Source organism: Ctenocephalides felis, unplaced genomic scaffold (genome assembly GCF_003426905.1).
Source record: "Ctenocephalides felis isolate EL2017-DRISC unplaced genomic scaffold, ASM342690v1 CF-g0.4_SCAFFOLD_01886, whole genome shotgun sequence".
Lineage (NCBI taxonomy): Eukaryota > Metazoa > Arthropoda > Insecta > Siphonaptera > Pulicidae > Ctenocephalides > Ctenocephalides felis.
The window spans coordinates 180,017,941-180,037,474 of NW_020538040.1; the positions used below are offsets into that span (position 1 = coordinate 180,017,941).

General features: G+C 32.1%; 1 protein-coding gene across 1 annotated transcript in view; it reads left to right on the plus strand.

Moving 5' to 3' along the window:
- LOC113377593 (GATA-binding factor 2-like) overlaps window positions 1-19,534 on the plus strand; it is a 315,883-nt gene that overhangs the window by 233,365 nt on the left and 62,984 nt on the right. The window lies entirely within an intron of this gene.

The window sequence follows — 19,534 nt, forward strand, 5'->3', positions numbered from 1 at the left end:
ACGATGCCATACACCACTAGTTTTTTTTCTTCAAATTATAATATAAGCTAATATGAGGTCTTGTTTAAGGATGCAAAAACGCAATGATTTTCAATCGTAAATAGTAAATCTGTACAGGATGCAGGTGAATTCTATATCCATTATCATACGAGCTAAGACGGTTGAACACACGGTCAAAACGATCGATTAGTTCGGTCGCGTACTCGTTTTAGCGGGGCGTGTCGCGTCCGTGCAGGCGCTATTTTTGGCATGAATCGCCCGCCCACTAATTAATATCATAGCCATCCGTTCGATCATTCGAAGAAGGAACAACAACAAGCAATGAGCCACTAACAAAGTAACTAACTAACTGACGCTTTCGTTTCGTTTTGGTTCGTACTAGCGATATTGCCGGCGCGATAGCGGACGCAGAACATCGCGAACATCAAGGAGTGTGTTCGTGCTTAAATGAGCTAAATCACGGACTCGTTAGAGGTAACATTGGAGACCGTTGCCATATCACACGCACGTACACGTAGAGGCTACGTGGTGTAATATCGAATCACTTTATTTATTAATCAAGAACTCTGGCAGAACATCCAATTTCATTACTTAAGATTAATGACACATCTCTTCGAGAACGATCAATACTAACATTTATACTTGGGCATATATATATATATATATATATATATATATATATTATAAATGGTAGTCTGCTTAAAGGCAGGTCCATGGTGTGAAAGCCACCACAAATAATTCCCTCACCTTTTATCGTCTATCATTCCCCATTACCACTATTTCCTTCGCTTTTTTCACACTTTTTTTCTCTCAAACTTCTGCTTCTATGCTTCCTGATTCTGCGTTTTGGCTTTCAGTTTTATTTTCTCTTTTCGCGCAAGTCGTCAATCATCTGCATTCTTCTTCTTCCCGTTTCTTTCAGTCCTTTTATTTTACCTTTGACTACGTCGTGTAGTAGGCACTCTTTTTGCAGAACAAGTTCGATCCAGTTTTCTTTCCTTTTCAGGATTGTGTTCAGTAGAGTCCTTTCTTCACCCAATCTCCTCTGGACTTCATTTGTTATCTTGTCTGTCCACTTTATCTTCTCCATTCGCCTCCAGCACCACATTTCAAAACTCTCGAGGTAGTTCTTGTCGGCATTTCTTAGACTTCATGTCTCTGATCTGTACAGAGCTAGGCTCCAGACATACCACTTCATTAGACTTTTTTGCAAGTCGATACTCAGTTTGGTCGTCAGTAGCGTTCTCTTCCTTGTGAATGCTGCCTTGGCGCTTGCGATCCTTGTCCTGATCTCTCTCGTGCAGTATCTTGTTTCGTAATTCTCATCAATTTCGACTTGTGGATGTTGATTTCCATTCCGTATCTTCTACCTCACTATAATTTACCTCATTTACTAAAACTATTTTTCATTTACATGGCCTAAAATTTGTTTAATCACGGTCGTGAACAATATGTGCATACCTATATATTTACATAATCAAACTTATCTTCAGATAATGCCTATGAAATATTTTCGTATCATGGGAATTACATGACCCGCACGTTGATATGGAATTATTGAGTTCAAAGTTTTCACTATGACACTCCACATGACCGATGATCGTCCAAATAAAATAATGACCGTACCATAATCGTTCGTAAAAATCTACAAATCATCATATTACAACAAATAGTTTCATATCTCTGTTTGTTCAACGTAATATACTTATAATAAGCTTTATGTTACATAACTGTTTCGTAATAGAAAACTAAATGTGAGTTACGTGGCAGGGTAAATAGATTCACATATGTATTTTCAATGGCTATCGTTACATAATTGCGCAATGAATAATAATTGCTTTTATTTCGAATCAGATCGCGCGTTTGTCATTTCACGTATTCAAATGTCGCACCAAGGGCGAGGAGATAAATTCAAACAGTGCCAGAAGTAGAATCAAATACCGAAAACAAACAAACGATGCACAATACAATGCTCGTGCAAAAAAGACTCATACAAGTAGAACTATACACGAATCATCCTGTTAGCACGAACAAGAAATGTGACTGCTTCTGTTATAAAACACCATTCGAACAGCCAATAAAACTGTAAAGGAAATTTATACTATCCGGCTCGGCACATGTGCTCACGGTGAAAAATTCTCCTCCTTGTGCTCGGTGTAAAACAAAACGATAAGGCAACGGTCCGAGGCGAAGCATGCACGACGACGGCAGAGCGACCATCGCGTACGACTCGGAGCTGCGCCGCATCTTTTACCGATTCGCGAAGGGCGCAAGGTTTATTGAAGAGGCGGAGTTGATGCCACGATATAACCTCGTAGCTCATAGCGAACAACGGGATACTTTACGACGGACCGTGGAACGGGTTGACAGAATAGAGCTGCAGACGAAGCCTAGAATAAGCGCAGAACGAGCCCGGGGGGGCTGTGCTGACCAAAATTTATAATGGTTTCATTGTTATAATACACCGCATCAGCTCATGCTTAATAGGAATAAAAAAACATGTGTAATTCATAATAAAATTACTAACTTTTTTTCTGAACATCAACTAGAACTTGTAGTCAGTCCTCTAAGCTATTGTGCTAATATGACTTAATAATAGTCGGTTCTACAGGTGGCAACTAGGGAACGCAATACCGGTATACCGGTATACCGAATTACCGGTAAACCGCCCGATTTTTCGGTGGTATTTTTACCGATATTTATCCCAAAAATACCGATATTTTCGGTATAGTTTAAATTAAGTTTAAATTTTTCGGAACAAATTTATCTTTAAATTCCATAATCGCATAAACAGCTATATCTTCAAGTGATTCTATAAGATAAACAAATGTCAAATATTATCTGAACTCGTCATTAAACTGAATATTTATTGCTTTCCAAAGGGCTTCATATCGTGTTACAATAAATAGAATTGGACTGATAGATAATGATGTTTGTTTCATCTTTTGGAGAAATGTAATGTTTTTTTAAGTGATATTTACGCCAAAATATTTTATATCATACAGATTAGCCCTGCGTAATCTTTATTTTTTTCTAAATTTATACATAATAATTATGATAATCACTAAATATCTTTACTTCTTATTACAATTATAAAATATTATTTTTTTAAAACGTTTGAAAATACTATAGAAGCATCACATTGTTTTAAATAACAATACTCAACAATTATAGTAACTTATTATTTATCTCGACAAAGTATCCGATCTTCAATTAGTGTAAAAAAATTATTTTTTTAAAATATTGGAGATTATGCTAATTCAACACATCGGATACAGACAATACAGTTTATTATAATAATGTAATATGATCTTTTATGAGTTTTCAGTCTTTCTTACTCATAAGTTTGTTTTTAGTGAAAAGTACTCAATATACCCGATAGTAAAAATGAATTAATTAAATTGGATATACTTATTATTTAAAAAAATAAACTTATGTTTTATTTTATTGTTTAGTTGAATATAGTTGTAGTTGTATATACATTTTTTATATTTGTACTAGAAACTTTCAACTTTGTTTACGTTTGTTTAAGATAATAAAAATACCGGTAATTTACCGGTATTCCGGTTTTAAAATGAAAAATTACCGAAATACCGGTATTGAAATTTTCCATCGGTCTTGCATTCCCTAGTGGCAACCTAATCTTTTGTCCCATCTTTGTGTTGAATAAATTATTATTACAATTTTGTAATAGGTCGAATATTTATTGATGCAACAATGCCGGGCGAGGAAACATATTGCTATCTATATTTCCAAGTAAAAACCATTGTCACTACTGCTTGACCACAGGCTGCTCAAACCGTACTCGAACCCGGGACTCCTGATTCAGGTTCAGTCGTTCTGGCTACTTACCTACGATCGAACTCACTTATAAATAACTTAAGTATTTTATATCTACCATTTACCTATCGACTCTAGTTTATCTAACAAAAGAATAAAGGGAATAATAATATGTGATGTGAGAGAACATTTCATATCCGTTCTTTTTGGATGTTTCTGAAAGGATTTCGATTGGAATTTTAAATTCATTCTGTGGGCATCCGTTGTGATATTAGCTTGGAGTTCTGCCTGACATCTGATTGACCGATCGCCGTATAGAATGACCTACCGTCTTCTCTTGTATACAGCACAAAGAATACATAAAGCGCGCTTTCGTATCACATAATATAGCGGAGCACAGTTTCTCAATGGTAATTGATCATTTTTGAAAAAATGAAAGATTAAGATTTTATATCTTAATTTAATAACATGCTTTAACTCTTGAATATTTTATTGGATATTGGATTTTTTTAAGTATAGTTCTATATATTTAAATTATATAGGGTATCGCGGGGCACAAAGGTCCAATTTGACTCTCCCTAATTATACTGTCTAAATCAAATACAACTAAATCAAAACAAATAACACGTATATTGTAGAAATATGTTTTTACCATTTTTCTAAAATTTGTCATCTGTCCTATTTTACCTCATAGGCTGGTTAAAAAGGGACAACCATTGGTAAAACTGATACGTCTTTTTTAATTTCAAAGGGGTTTTATTAAATATTAGCTAAACTATTTAACTTATGCGAAATAAATGTTTCATGGGCATATTTTTTTATAGAGATTACACTGTATATAACCATGATCTGGTCGTCAATCAGCAAAGTTGGAATAACTATTAATTGTTGTAAAATTGTTTTTTTTAACTTAATTTACTGTTTTATTTACTATTTTTTATTGTTTACACCTTTGCTAATGTAAAAGTTTAGTTGCTCCTTTTTATCCCATTCACATATAAGCTTCTATAGAAGCTATATAAGAAACGGTTAAATTTGACTTAAAAATATAAATACACCTTATGAAACAAATAAATATTGTATAATTAAAAATTATATTCAGTTATCATAAACTAAATAAAAAAGCTCAAAACCAAAAAAACAACAATAAAGAAAAAAATGCTTTTGTAGTGAGTATTCATATATAGCCATTTATCTCCTGATGTAAAAGTTGAGGTGATCGCTGGTTATACATCTTTTGCCTTCTACTTTAACATAGTATAGTTGAAAAATTCATGCTTCTCTTGTTTCTGAGATAATGATGGTCGATCTTTTTACCCTTTATGCCCAGCTTTACCCTATCTGTTACTTCACATATTGAGGAGCACAGTTTCGATCAGTGGAGATTCTCGATGAGAAAAAACCAATGGCCCGCCAACCGTGACACAACGGAAAAAAATCCATGACACGAATCTAACCTTTCACAAAAAAAATATTTATAAACTAAAAAAAAATATGAGCATAATGACAAGCGATATGGAGCGATCGACGTCGATCACTTGGGAGTTTCTCTCTTCCCCCTTTGGTTACTGTTTTTTTTCGCTTGCCTTTTAGATTAACTTTCCAATTTGTTCGATTTGATAATGAAGTATTCCACGACTGACAATTCTGTGACAGATGAAAAAAGCTTAGATCTGCGGTTTCGTTTTTTGTCCGGCATATTTGACGTTAGAAAATTTCGCGCAATGTCAGGAAATTGCGAAACTTTTTCGAAACCTATGACTAATTATTTCTGATGAATTGTAATCTGATTTATTATTAGTTTGAATGATTATTTTCCCATAATCTCTGGACAGCCAAGTGAAAGATCCGAGCAGTACGGAAAACTACGTTCTCCGAGCTGTTTTAACTCTTTGCTTGCATCAGCGACGATAAAGATATATATTTATAACACGTAATAAATTGTTTCTGAGTACAAGTTCGATTATCGTGTTTGTATTATTTATCGTTGATTAAATGCAATCGGAGTTCGGAAGACGAGAATAAACCGCCCTAACTGCGCTCGCATTAAAAATATATACGGACTCAAATTATTAATAAATGCGGTATTACTTTATCGGTATTATAAATTTATTGGTAAAGGTACACACTAATTGCTTTCAAAAACAGTTTATATGATTTTAAATGTAAGCGATTTCAAAATTTAATTGCTTTATTTTCAATTTAAAGAATAATTTTATTTCGATGTTGGTTATACTTTAAAATACAATTGAAAATAGCACATTAATGTGCATTATTTCTAAAGTAAATCGAGGATTTTGATCTAAATATTTATTATAAATGAAATTCATTAAAAAATTTGACGTAAGAAAAAAAAAACAAAATTAGAATTCAAGAAAATCAAATTTAGGAAAAAAAATGAAGAAAGCAGTTAGAAGAATATTAAGATAGAATACAATATAAATAAAACGGATAGTATAGAATATATATGCAGAATAGTGTAGAATGTATAAAGATGATATGCAATATAAAAAAATGTTGAAGGTGGCTAAATGCTCTAACTAAGCGAGGCTAATAAAAATAGAGCATCTCGATCTATTTACATTGATATTTATTGTTAACAAAAAAAAAATTATCAAGACAACCAATATCAATATTTATGACTTTTCCTATGCTTCTCAACCTGAAATAAAATTCTCATATACAGAAGTGAAGTTAATTGAAGAATATGTATAAAACTAAATAATCCTTTTTTCAAATTTAATAACAATAATTACTCTATAAGTATTACTCTATATTTAATGACAATAATCTTTTATCTGCAATATTGTCTGATTCATATCCCACAGCTCTAACCACTTACCCACGGGCAAGCCCTCATTATTAAATTATAAGTTCTAATATTTCCTAATCCCATCATTCCCCTGATTCCGCCTCACAATGAAAACGACTGCTACATCATTCGCGTCCGCAGTCGTGTTTAGCAGCAACATCCGCATCTCCAGCGTTATATATTGCTCCAATTACATCTTTCGATGTAATTTTAATTTCATTGCATATCTTAGAAATGCCGGAACAGCATCGAGTTTATATCTATCAGAAGATTCCGTTTGCTGCACGGTGGCATAGCCATGGCAGACGTCCGAGCAAAGCCGTCTGCGGTAAACTGTTTTTAATCTATGACAAATATACTACTGCCAATGGAATGATTAACATACGATCAATGCATATGTGCAATTGGATAAATGAATGATCTATTGTAATGTCATCGCGTCGTACATTTATCGTAGGCTAATGACTTGGTAATAAGGCAAGTCTGAATAAAATGGACAATGGGGTATTGCTAAACGTTTAAAGATGGTTGGGAGATGCATAATTGTTAGACGCAAATTAGTTCATAAACATTGCTGTTTTAGCAAATTGTACGTGAATTTTTTGACTGAGTTCTCTGCATTATAGCTATATTTGATTTGTAAGCACATCCCCAGAGCTCAATTCCGTAGGTCCAGATTGGTTTAAAGATTGATTGATAGCAGCAACTTATTTTCAACAGAGAGCTTAGACTTTTTAGAAATTTGGAGGTGGTTTCTGGACGTTGACAGTATCAAAATTTTTGATAAATCGGAGCCAGCAAAACTCCATATATATAGCTTTTTGACAGTTTCGTGACCACCAACACATTAAAAGCCAACATCAGAATAAAATAGATGCATCGAGAGTACCAAATCTCCAATATCCACAAGTAAATTTAATGTCCTATATGATAATCAATAGTTGTTATAACTTGTATTATAATTACATCATGCAATTAGTATAAATTTAATATTACCACGGAAGTTATTTTTAACCTTTTGGTTTATTTCAATAAAAACAACATTAAGTATAAGAATCAAAAGCCTTACTATTTTTAACAAATAGAGTCATTTAAATGCTAATGATCTTCATTTACGTGCGGAACAAGTTCTAATTCCTCATCAAATTAGTTTATTTCCAAACAGATTTTTGGAGTTGAAAACTAAATTTATGTTTTTCTACTCAATCATATTTAACGAGATCATTATTTAGAAAAAGGCTTTCAATTCTCAGCGACACGGAATATAAGACTTGAATGGGACGTATTACAAGATTGCGTTTATTTTCCGGCCTATAAAACTACTCGGGAAACAACTCATAGATCATACGAAAAATATTTATAGCCTCACACAAAATATTTCCAACGGGGCTTATCGTGAAAGGTCACGAGAACGTCCACAGCAAGTTTTCCGGGCTGTGAAAATATGCCAGTTGAATGAGTGCAGCATTAAAAATGTTTTTATTTAGTTTTTTTGTTGAATTTATCATGGCTAGTTAAAGTCTGTAATTACACATATAGTTATCTGATTGTGATGTAGACTGTAAATTTGTTGAAAAACAAATAAGCAAAGGACGAAATACTACAATTAGTTTGTCCTTTCTCATTGGAAAAAATTATTAAGTAGATTTGGATTGATTTGCATTTATTGTCACGCACATTGGAAAATATTCAAGTGCTTTTAAAATATAAACCTATATTATTTTATTTCACTTATTTCATTATTTATTATTTGATTACAGTTTTTAATACTTAGGAGCCAATTTTTGGATCAAATAAATTTGGATTTGTATTCGATTTGTTTATAAAGCAATTATAATTCGATTATATCAATAATTTTTATGCATTTTTTTACCATTTTGTCCTATCTATTAATTATGAAAATCTTGACTCTATTCCTCTGGTCAACTCGACTGTATTTCTCTGAGCTACGTTGCATTACCATTAACCTACCCAAAACCGCGTTCGTTAGTCCGACACAAAGAACTTTGCTGTTCGATTTTCCGTTGCTATGGAAACCGAGCAAACGTAAACAAAAAAAAATGTAACACCGCTCGGAAAAACGCCAACACACACGCACGCACGGCCTTTTCAGCCGTCGTCCCTTTGCAGGGTGACCCTATTGTGGTGGTAGGTTCGAAGCTATATGCTCTAGTTGATTGTAATAATGAAATATTGAAATTTAGTAATCTGGACGCTTATGTGCGCGCGTAATATATAAATCAACGCGAATGTGAGAGACAAATTACAAACAAATTCTTTTTTTGATATAATTTTATCAGTTTTAGTATGGATCTGTATTAGGGTTTAGTGGTTTTTAAAAACCGATTTCAAAAACCGAAGAATTTTTTTATATTTGAAAACCGGTTTTCAATAGTAGAAAATCGCGAATACAAATATTTTTTCTATGATGATAACTCTAAACCGGCTAAAACCGGTTCACCGGAAACATGATTTCCGGTAATCGGTTTTACAAAACCGGTTTCCTGGAATGTCGGTTTTTACTATTTGATATCCGGTTTCCTAAAATGTAAGTTTTTGTATGAACCCTAATATGTTTGATTTTCCTATTTGATCTAATTATTACATTTTAATATATATTTTTTTATTTTTGCGAATATTATTTATGTTAGTTTTTTGAATTGATTGCATATCAAACCGATTTTTAATGATACATGATTATAATAACATCGATGGATGTTACCCTTCGTGTCAGCTACTGTGAAAATATAACACATTCCAAAACACAAGATCCTTATCGCCCACAACCAGCATTAAAACTGACAGCGCAACATGAGCAAATGTATATGAGTAGACGTCTTAAATGGAAGTAAAGCAATTGATAAGAAATAAATAAAAATCACGCTTTCGATGTCTACGCGGAAAATCGAAAAGTGTAGCGGAAGTACGCGTACGTCCTTGGGAATATAAAATGTAAGGCAAAGAAAAAACGTTCTGGTTGTCAGTTCATTAATTATATGTGATAATTACACTGTTTAGATGTGTTTTATCGATAATTCAATCACAGCGGCTTTGCATATTTATGATCGACGATATTTAATAAAGCCGGCAACGTCATTCTGTCTCATGCGTCCGTTGCACCTTCGCAGACACTGCCGGCTATTAGTCAGATCCATGGGAAAGATTTTGGCATAGAATTTAATTATTGTTTTTGTTTTTGCTAACCACGTAATGTGAATTGATTGAATATTATGCTTTTTAAGTATTATATTAATAATCCTGAAACCGTTTAGAAAACAGGTTTAATCAAAATATAATTGATTCTTCATTTTTTAAATCGTCTTTTATAAAACGCATTCCCACTGTCATAAATCAAAAATATTTCACATCCGCGGATTGTGTTCGTCCACGGTAATGACTTAATATACATAACCAGCACATTTGCATTTATGAAAGATCGATCGCGCATTTTGTACGCCGAGGATACCTCAGCGCTGGAGTGGCAGTTAATGCGATAAAAAAGAACGGTGATCGCGGAATGAACGATTGTCATTTACTGGATCAGATACGTCTGCATTTACATCTCGTGGAGTGACAAATCGAAACGAATCGAATCGCGAACGGATTCCACCAATGGCATCGCGATAACATCGATCGCGAATGACTCGGATTTCGAATCGAAGAACATGTGCCAATGTGCAACGGCGGACGATGCTTCTTATTCTGCTTAACATATGAAGATGATCTACGGCGCTTTCGACTTGTTATTACCGTGCTCGAAACGGGCGTAAGGCGCGAGGCGGCGCATCGCGCACGCATAACATTAAAGAAACTCCATCAGCACGGAAATATATACTCTGATGCCAATTCAGGGATAAAATAGAAATGTTATGGTATTGCTATATTACGGGTCTGTTTTTGTATGGGTTTGTAGCAACAAACTGTTAAAGTGCTATGTATTTGCTGGGCGATCAGGCATGCTACACATAAAACCTAACCTACAAAACGCACAGACGTCAAATAACAATTTTATCATAAGTGCAACTTTTTTATAATCTCTTTGATAACACGTACATAATAAACGCCTAATCGCACAGCAAATACATAGTTTTTTAACAGTCTGTTACTACCAACTCATACGAAGATAGACCCCTAACCTTTCTATTATATCCAAAAATCGGCCTCTGAGAGTATAAATACAGTGCTATATTGACTCATTGGTAAAAACTTCATTCAGTTATACTTATGTACCCAGGGTATTAATTATTCAAAATGGATGTCACAGCTGCTTAACTTTTTACTCACACGTCCTGAAAGCATCCCTTTATACACATATTTGAACACCTTGCCTACATTTTTATAAATGTATATTTAAAACATTAACACTGATATAGGCAAAATCAGTTGGGACGTAACATAAATACTAACCGGTTTATAAATTTTATTGTATTTAAATCATGTACAATTATTCTGAAAAACAAATTCAAAATTAGTTTTAGAAAGAGGAAATAAAATATGTGACAATTTTTTACGGTACACTTGGTAGATGGTAGAGAATTTGTTCTAAATACTGACCACAAACCTATCACGTCGAGGTCACCAATGTTTGAACATTATTAGAAAAGACTTTGTAGATTTTTCTAACAAATGTATTTAAAAATCAAATCCAATATTAGTTTTACAAAAAAGAAAGAAAATATGCGAGATACAACAGAACTACTTACAAATTATAACGTAGACGTTGAGAATTTAACTGGTTTATAAATATTTTTATATTTAAATCATGTATAATTAATCTGAAATACAAATTCAAAACTAGTTTTGGGAAAAAGAAAGAAAATATGCGTTTATTTTTACTATACACTTGGTAGAGGGTAAACAATTTCTATATACTGACCAAAATTCTATCACGTTGGGGTCACCAATGTTGGAAAAGTCTTCATTAAAAATAGACTATGTAGATATGTCAATCTAATTTGATGTCATATATGACAACTTTATTTAAAAATCAAGTTCAATATTAGTTTTATAAAAAGGAAAGAAAATATGCGACATACGACAGTGAACAGCTTGCAACTTACGACTTAGACATAGAGAATTTTTTATATATAATGAACAGAAACCATTCACGTCGGTTGTAGATATGTCGGTTTGTAGATATGTCTAAAAACTGTTCAAAAATCAAATTTAATATGAGTTTTACAAAAACGAAAAAAGTTGCTACATACGACAGAACTGCTTGCAATTTAAGACGTAGACGTAGAGAATTTGAACCACGTCGGGGTCACCAATGTTGGAAAAGTTTTTATCAAAAATAGACTTAATAGAAATGTCGTAAATTTAACAAAAATCGGATTATTTATAAAATCAATATTTTTTTACAATTATATTTTATTACAATTTTTTTTATTTCAATATTTTGTTTTTCTCAAGACAACTCTTGATTCATTTCAACCTCGTGTTGCCACGCTCGATTTTCATATATGCTTATTTTGCAAAATTATTTTTCCTGATGTTTATGAATGCTTTTGTTTGATAGTCATCTATCAATGATACTATTCCTACTCCAGTTATAACTATAGACCTGTGAGTATATTTTGAGCCTCTCCACTTTCATTTATTTCTGTCGTTGAGCCGTTACCGGCGAACAAATCTGAACGTTAGATTTTCCTTAATTGCGTCGTAAAATCGTATGATATTGCGGCATCGTCAGACATTTTATTGCAAGTAAACCAACGTGTAATGAAGGTACATTAGGCGATATTCACGCGTACACGCACGCACCCCTTCGCGATAAACTACGGCTGCGGCGTCGGTCTCCGTCCAATGGAGCTTCCCCCATACTATCAGATGCCATGGAAACCAGCTCCGCCCTATCTTTACCCTCATTATGCTACCCCTCGGTAAAAGATATATATATATATATATATATATACTCGTATATATATGTATATATGTATATGCACGTTCTACGCATAGCATTCACTAAAAGCTTTTAGAGGGTGAGACATCCACAATGAGAGGGTTGTTTTAGAACACTGAAAGATGGCACATGACACGCATGCGTGCTTATGTATAAATCGCCTTCGTATACTACCCCGATGCTACGTATGTTACACACCGTGTATTTTTCTATTCGCTCCACAAATATTCACTCTACACCAGTGATTCCCAAAGCGAATCACTACACAAGGATTCCCATTCATATTAACTACATAGGTCATCCTAACAACATTCAGTGAGCCCACGTCAGCAAAATTTTGGGGTTTACAAAATAAAATTGGTAGGGAATCACAATATACAGAGTTCATATCTATTTACTAAGAAGTCAGATGGTTTACGACTTACTGGAGAAGAGAAAATTCAGGGAATTGAAAGCCAAAGCGCAGGACCAGGAAGCATGGAAGCAAAAGTTTGGAAAGGAAAATATATGAGAAATGAGTAAAAAAATGGGGGTAATAGTGGTAATGGGAATGTTAGACGAGGAAAAGTAAGGAAATCTTTGATTTGTGGTTGCTTTCACATCATGGATGTGCCTTCGGACAAACTACCATTACTAGTATTATACTATCTATAATAAAGTTACATACAGTATTTATAAATAAAACTAAATAGATTCTTTCTTTTTATAAAAATGTGTAATTTGTAGCATAAGTAGGCATAAAAGTATGGTTGAGCTTGTGAACATCCAATTTGCTGACTATTGAAAAACTTGGCAATATATTTTGAATTTTTGAGACTGTTATAGCAATTCTTGATACTACAGATAAAAGACGATTTAATAGTAAAATCAACAGTAGAAATTAGGTTTAGTATTATTACTGATCTTCTGACAAAAAAAATGTAGGCTGGACATCATCAGCTGAGAGATGTAAGATTAAACCTTTCAAAATTTTTGCCATATGCTAATAATTAAACAGTTACTTTATTTTTTTATTATTATTTTAAATTCAGTTTATAAATATATTTTTACTTTGAAAATTTAATAAAAAACTTTAGTACAATTAGAAATTTACCAAAAAAAAAATGATTTAGAGCAAAGCCTAAGGTGTCCATGACACTAAAAAGTTTGGTAACCTATTTTCTCCCACCCTTACCGAAAACAACTGTATTATCTAATGATTTTTTCGATAGCGATTATAAATCTGCATCAAAATATATCTGTTATTCCAATCTTTATCGTCAAAGGTTAGTGTTATTGATCTGTTTTACATATTCGTTGGTAAGGTGTCCTCGAGTAAAAGATCTACGCGAAGATATCTAATCTACTGTAAATACGAGGGTGATAAAAACGACATTGATCACGCCGATTACGATCGCAGAAATGTAATGATTAAGCGAAAATATTAAATGACGTCGATGAGATAAAACTTTGTTGGCGTATTTATAAGTTTTTAGCCCATAATTGTAAATAATGATTTAACATAGCTTAGCGGTAGGATTAACTTAGAATTTGGGATTTGCATTTTGCGTCATTGGGTGTAGATCCAGAAATTATTATCAATGGTTAATTTCTCTTCTTATCTAGACTTCTAAAACATAATTATATATAAAAGTATATATTTATATATATATATATATATATATATATATCCGGAGTGTCTCAGAACTCATTGTCAATTATGAGCTTTCAAGTCAAGCAGTCTAATGCTTACCATTTTTCTAGGACTACAGTCAAAAATAATGACACAATTGCTCCAAGTTTTCAATGAGCAAAACTTATTGTTTAACTATGAATTTAAAATTTTCAAAATTAGTCCACTTCAAGACGGCTTTATGGAAAAAAATGTACTGAGAAGTAGTTACAAGTTTCATCCAATGTTGGCGCATTTATTCAAGATTGCACCTCATTAGGCAACCCAGCTGGTCCATACTATTTGAGATGAGGATATTGTTAAATATTTCTAATATGAATCTTTCCTAACTTTTATACTATGAATTGTATTGCCGATTTTGTTATAAATTCTTGTCATACTTTTTATAGATATATGATATTATTTGAATATATAGTAGGAGGTTTCCAAATCTCTCTTCCTATTCCTAAATTTTTGCCAAATTAAACGTTATCCCCATATCGCCCCGTTTTCGTTTTAATTGATATGCGAACGTAATGTGACCCTAATCAAGTGATTCGATTATGATAATCGATTGTTCGGTTCAGAAACCAAAATCGATCAATCTAGATCGCTGCCGGTGCGGACACGGTCGTAATCTCTGATTAGTGGAAGCCCCCCGAGGGCACGCCGAACGGGCCTCACACCGTGTAACAAGTAACAAGACGAAGGAATATATACATATACAAGACGATTTTTTTGACTCCGATTCAGGAAACTCTGTGATTGATAATGCGATCTTGAATTTATTCAACTTACTTTATTTATTGTTGCAGCTCGCTATGGGGAATTGAAACAGGTGCCTGAGGTGACAGACGAGTAGGCGAGAGTAAAAAAAAATATTTAAAAAATAGTATATATGTAAGGAGGTCTATAATATGGATATTTTTTAACTTCTTTGCTCTCAGGGTTTTTCAAATCGATAAAAAAATTCTCTAAAAGTTTCACCTCTTAATACTAACTTCAAGATAGTCCACAATTCTACGAAAGCTTCTTGGATCTCCATCCTAAGTAAATACTTATTTTATAAAATATATCAAATTTTTGTTTTAAATGTTCTATTTATGATCAAAATAAGCAAATACATAGTTATTCTCAAAATTTTGATTCACTTGTGGCAAAGTTATAAAATTCTAAACAACAAATGGAATTTTACCCGTTATTTCTATAAGAAACCTTGGTTGTAGTGCGAACTATCTTAAAGTTAATATTAAGAGCTAAAACTTTCAGATAATGTTTTATTATTATTTTGGAAGCATTTAAGCTCTTGGGAGCAAAGAAATTCGAAAATATACACTTAAGGACCACCCTAAATAGACTGAATGTCAAGCTGAAACGGGAAAAAAATTAAACAGTTTGCAAGTCGTCAGTTTTGTTCAGTTCACGTCTGTTTGGGCTTAGATGAAACAAACCCTACATCTCTTTATATTTCTAAGTATTTCTTTATTGTTACTCGAGTATCAGCGATTATTCAAGCATTTACATGTGTCTTCGACCAAAAATGATCGCAAAGCATGCGAAAACTAATTAAAAAGCGAATTGTATTCCTCTCATCGGCTAGTTTACACGCGATAATGCTCATAAATGCAACATAGTTGCTAACTAAACATATATGCGATACTTAAACGGTCATTTAAGAAGTGTTTCATTTGTATGGCTATGTCTATACCTTCACCAAGACGAAGAGCCTACCGACAAGCGAATTTAACGATTCACTGGCCGATTGCAATCTACTAAATACTTCGAGTACATTTTACACGATTATTCTCTTCGTGTACAATCTTTGACGATTAATTAAGTCCGCTGGTAAGAGGTAAAGATGCATCGAAAACACCAGCCATAAAGATCTCGTATCCTAATTTACGAGAGCGCAACAGAAGTACCTACCCAGCTCATATAACAGTTCATTTTTAAATTACTCATCAAGCATGGTTTTAATTTATTACATATTTAATGCCCCTTTTCACTGATAGCTTTCCAACATTGGCAAAACTCTTGCCGGGATCCATGAGAAAACACGATTAAAAAAATCAGATGTTGATGATAGTTTGTATAATGTGTGAAAGGATACATTATTGGATCTTGATACTTAATTGGAAAAAAGGATTTTATTATAATATTATTTATGATATTTTTCATGTATATACAAGGATTTAAATTTCTTTATCATTTTTTTGTCTGTCTCATTGATATGTCTCGTTTTACACTAATAGAGACTGCACTCTACGAGGGTGCTTTCTGCAAAAGAAATCTACAAATATTATTTTGTTATCGTTTTGAAAAAAAATATAAAATAAAAATATTGATCTGATCTGATAAAATATCTAGTTTACACTGTATCTCAATTGCTTATAAAATATAATAAAAGACTTTAATTGGTGACCCCGACGTGCATAAGTATAGTTTAGTTCTGGACTAGTGCAGCCCTCTACTGAAATATATTTTTCAAATTTTGCATTCAAGAATTGTCTCTACTATTAATTTTATATATTTATACTATAATTGTTTCTACAATACTATAATTGTCTCTACAATCTCTGTCTCTACAATATTTCTCTATATAACAATATCTCTCTATAATCAAATATATTTATACTGAGTGCGAAGGGATATTTTACTTGAAATATGTTGAAGCCTATTTTAGGTCTAAACTAGTGCAATCTCTACAAAAATATATTTTTTAAATTTTGAGATCGCGAATTGTCTCTACTATTATTTTATATATTTATACTATAATTGTCTCTACAATATCTCTCCATTTTTCTCTACTATTCTATCAAGTATATTTATACTGCTACTAATATAGTATAATCAACTATAAAACTGGGTGTATCTACTAATTTGTAATCAACTTTGTAATCAGATTGCTGAATAAAAAAAACTTCTCTGATTGCAAGACCAAAGCTTTTACCACTGAGCCTCGGCCAGCTCAAAGTGTTAATATAACAAATAATTTACACCAAAACCAAATATTTACTTATCCGAAAAAGTCGTAATCAATAACAACAAATACAATTTTACAAACTTCAATATTGTCTCACATCTCATTAGATATTTATTAAATTTGAACAACGTTCCAACTGATAATGCATATGAAACTCATTCTTCTGTAATAAGGTTACCCCAAAATTTTCCGAAAGCATCTGTATAAATATTACGCTAATACAAACAATAGGTTAATGTACGTCAATAAAAGCATCATTATCACATTTTGATAAACATATCGCAATTATTTTTATAATTAATTATTTGACCATATATCGACAAGGTCATCAGATTAATTCACTGGTCATTATAACATTTAGTGGATAGATAACAATTGATCAAGATATAGGCCTACACTCTCGCTCTGCATGTCCACTCTCATAGATTATCTACAACGTACAGAACAAATATATTGAATTATCAAAAATACGTCTACACAACAATATTACATGTCACGAATGCAAATAAGGCCCACATTCAATTCAAAAGATCTTAATCGACGCACACCTTTATGGAAATGTCTAATTTTTCCAAGAACTTCAATATTGTTTCATGAATGGACATTACGAAAGATGATTACTACTGTTCGTCTTGTTATACAAATATAACAACTACAAAAGACAATTAGTATTTATGAAAACGTTATGCATAATTTAATAGGTATCCTTTCAATAAGAGAAATTTCAATATGTGCACGTAACTAAAATAGATTTTCCCGATGTGGAAGGCTGATAAAACACAGAATAGACCTATGACATAATAATTATAACACATTAAGTTTATTGCTGATAATTTAGAAATGAATTTTATAGGAAATCATTAGATTGATGATCGGGTTAATTGCTCAAATGAATAAATATATTAAAGTCGCTTTTATTGAAAATTCATAACAACACTTAATACAATAAAGTGCAATCATGAACAATTTTCTGAACTTAAAATAGAAATGATACTAAAATATCACTTTTGCCTGAACTGAGATAATTGATAAAACATGAACTACTTAATTTATTTAGTTTAGTTTCAAATATAAATTATAATGGAATGGTATATTATTTTTTAGATAATTTTAAAATTGAATATAAATTAATGTAAAGGCATGTAAACAGCAGTCAAAAAATATGTTTTTTCTATCACATTATTATATGATAGATGTATATATTCTACTAGATTTCTGGATCTAGCAAGCTCACTCATTTATTTTTAAATCTTATTTACGTAAAAAAAAAAATATTTTTTTAGTAATAATTACAATTGTGCCACGAAAGACAATCGAGATATCAATTTCGACTGTTATCCAACATGAATGAAATAATGACATCATTTCTAAATTTAATGATAAAAAATCTGCGTACAATGTATTTTACGCGAAAATGATTATTTGAATTACGTTCCATTAAAATAATACATTTTTATCTTATGAGAAAAATTGACTCGTTTAAGACAAATATCTCAAATCCCTGATCTGGTAAGAGAATTAATTGGTAGAAAAATAATTTGTATAAAATTAAAGTGGCTCATTATGCAGAATTTATATTGACGCTTCGCAAATTTATATTCATCTGATATTAATAATTAGTACTTGTAAACCTATAATTGTTTTAAATTGAAAAATTGGATCGTTGCGAGCAAACAGATACAAAATTGGGATACCTAGTATTAAAGAGCATAATAAATGATATGAAATTTATTCAAATATATCATTTTTAAAAAGAAGATTCAAAGCTGTTTATCATACTAAATTCACATTCTTGTCATAAAAATATTATATTTTACTTGGAATTTCCTAGGTGAATTTAGCCAAATAGATACACAAATAATAATTTTAAGATTTTTAAGAAATAGTTACTCTTTATCTTTTCCAATTATTTCATGTGATTGTTACAACTTTTCGATACTTAGATATCTGCAATGAATGTTAATCTTTACTTGTCTAACAAAACTAATGTCTTGCTTTCTTCATCTTCTACTCGGATTCGATACAATCGTACATACTGATAACATTCAACATGAATTGCATACTGAATACCACTTACCACTTACCTGTGGTATACATGTGTTAATGTACGATTCAGTGACAAATAGAAATGATTATATGGTTAAATAAACAACGACAAATATATAATAAAACTACATGGTGTGCATTCTAACCCAACTACTGTTAATTGGTTTTTCTCTAGAGGACAACCCACCAACCACTCTTCTTATTATATGTAGGTTATATGTATATATTAGGTATGTATATCAAATAGTGTTGCAGTGTATGTGTTGCAGTGTATGTGTTGCAGCAATGCCTACGAAAAACCAATATAACTTGATGTTACATTTGAGTTCTATAACTTTAAGTTGAAATTTGATATCACAC